This window comes from Amblyomma americanum, chromosome 1, assembly GCF_052857255.1.
Source record: "Amblyomma americanum isolate KBUSLIRL-KWMA chromosome 1, ASM5285725v1, whole genome shotgun sequence".
NCBI classification, from domain to species: Eukaryota; Metazoa; Arthropoda; class Arachnida; order Ixodida; family Ixodidae; genus Amblyomma; species Amblyomma americanum.
This window is the reverse complement of record NC_135497.1, coordinates 262,843,135-262,845,762: the sequence shown is the minus strand read 5'-3', so window position 1 is coordinate 262,845,762 and position 2,628 is coordinate 262,843,135. Positions and strand designations below refer to the sequence as shown.

The 2,628-nt window shown below is 48.3% G+C and overlaps 1 long non-coding RNA gene across 1 annotated transcript; it reads right to left on the bottom strand.

Annotated features, from left to right (window-relative positions):
* Positions 1–313: 313 nt before the first annotated feature.
* Positions 314–1,763, bottom strand: LOC144115026 (uncharacterized). The gene is made up of 3 exons (XR_013311205.1): positions 1,583–1,763; positions 1,322–1,505; positions 314–414 (listed from the first exon to the last, which is right to left on the bottom strand). It is a non-coding gene; the product is annotated as an uncharacterized LOC144115026 (long non-coding RNA).
* Between the last annotated feature and the right edge of the window lie 865 nt (positions 1,764–2,628).

Genomic DNA, 2,628 nt, shown 5'->3' with positions numbered 1-2,628 from the left:
AAATTCTTGCACTACCTGCAGAACTCTCAACTGCGTCTCAATCCTCCTTTCTGGTTTAACTCTCCTCATGTGGTGCACCAATGACATAGCGAAATGTTCATCCACATCCTGTGGTATATTATTTCTAATTTGTTCTGAAACCTGTTCCAGCTCTTCAAAGAGACATGTTTTCTTTTCTTCTGTAGTGGCCTGGCTTCTGGTGGAGGAGGTGGTGTTAGCGACGGCGGCTCGTCCAGCAAGCTCAGGTTATCTGGCGCGACAGCCATATCCGTGGCTACCCGCTGTTCAGCGGTAAAGGCTCCTCCTGCCTGGCCCTGGCTGTTCTCACTTGGTGGAATCGACACAGGCTCCATGTCGCAGTAGCCTGTGACAATGTTCTGAAGCAGAACCTGTGCTGTCATGTTGCCAGATGTTCTGTAATTATGCATAGTAAAATAAAACAGTGCAAGACATGTGCATTCATAATTCTGATGAGATGTGCTACATTTGTGTTGTTCAGAAAAGTAAAAGAAGCCCAACTACTCAACCAGCTTTCTATAAGCAAGGAATAACTATTGTTGGCAAGAATACCCCAGGCATTCCCACTGAGGCATTCCCCATGCCATGGTAAGTGTAATGTGAAAGAAATGTAAATAAGCTACAGAGCCAATCCCCATACTGGCTTACGAAATTTTCCAAAAAGAATTTGGGCATGCACTTGCAGCATGCAGCAAACAGGTTGAAATTTTCATTTATTTCCATGCCGAAATTTTACAGCGCTACTGTGTACATCTAAAAGCAACTGTTAGTCATGGTCCACTATCGTATGGAGGCTGGACTGGGCTCTTTGTAAGTTAGGCAGTGACAGTGGCACAAAGAAAAAAGCAGACCAAGTGCAGAGGGGAAAAAAAATTCAGCGAGTGATAGGCGCCGCATTTGCAACGAGGCATGGAACAAAGCGCTGCAAGTGCATGTGTGCTCCCGCTTGGGCCTCTGCTAATGTCTACACTTCTGTCAATCAGGCCCCGCCAGTGACAGGAATTAACCTTAATTGTGTAGCGAAGGCTTGACAGACACCCTATTTCATTACATGAAGACAAACATTGCTTCCATCACATTACTTACAACATTATTCGAAGTCGCTCTCTGTCGCGGAGATCTCTCAACACTTTCCCTATTTGAATCTGCACCAAACCCTGGCCAATCTCCCACCGTGGGTATGTGCCATTGTATTTCAGGCAACAACTCTCAACACTAAGCAGTATCAGGCCCAACAACAGGAAGGCATCAAACCGATGAGGTTTTATTTGCGTGCACTGATTAGAACATGCATCAGACTTACGGGCTTCCTTACACGCTGTCTCGCAAAAACATTATTTGGTCATATTATGCCCATGACACATCGCCGTTGACCGATTCCTCGGCATCTTCGGCTCCCGCACCACTTTTCTGACACTCCTTGTTCGCAACGAGAATCCGGCGAAACTTGTCTCTCAAAGATTTGCACCGCTTTTGCATTAAATTCTCTGAAATAAAGTCATTCAGAAGTTTCATCAAAGCCGAACACTCGGTCAAGCGGAGAACAATGCAAATACGCAATTACCTGCTTTTGGTACATTCGGTAGCACGGCGGCGGCAACTTCGGCCCACAGGATAGTCTTTTTCGGTCTGTTTTTGTGGTCTTTGTGCTTCACTTGCCAAAGCACTCGTCTGCATTAACATTCCTTATCAGGGTATCGTTGTCGATGAGCGACAGCGCCATGCTAGCACGATGCAGACGACAACCACACAAACAAAATGCGCCGACGGGCAAGTAGGGTAGGCCCGATTCCGGAAGTCGACTTCTGCTTCACCGTTCCTTATTGGTTCCCACTTGCGAGGCACTTCCGGCGTCGACGCTGAGATCTGGCCTCGCCAGATATCTGCGCCCGCCTGCGTCGCCTCGTTCCGAGCGCCAGAATTTCGCCTCCGGGCACGCCGGTAGACGAGGCGCTGACGCGGCGCCGAAAAAACGCTGCCATGTGGTTACCGCTTTATCCCTTCCCTTACGGCGCGGTTCAGGTGTCCGCCGATGTGAGACAGATACTGCGCCATTTCCTTTCCCCAAAACCAATTTTCACACTTTCCTCTTGAGGAATATTGGTAAACTGCCATTCGTGATTTGAGAGAATCTGCATATACGCTCCACCCTATTCTTATCCTTCGAGTATGATCCGGATTATACTCCGTTTCATACATCAGGTGCAACGCTGTGAAAGGTGCGGAGGTAGTCCGGACGGGAAAATAAAAGTTAATCTAGATTAGCTGAGCTAATCCAGGATATACAAAGCGAAAGATATTGGTGTTCACTGTGTTCATTGCCGTTGGCGTTGACAATGTTCTAGGCGGCGATGGCTTCGAGCAAAATAAGGGCGCATAACTGGCTCCCTGGATATGTGGACGCCTAATTCGTGCTTCGATGCGTGGTGAGAGAGAGATGTGGAATTAATGAATTAGCGCTGACAACGTTGTGGTTGACATGCGGCACTGCAGCAATACCTAGGCCGCAGCGTTCATTTGGTGATTAATCTCTCGCGATCGACCATTAACTGCATGCGACCTCCCAGGGTGGCAGGGAGGGCGCGCTGCCTACCCAGTGTGCGGAAAAGC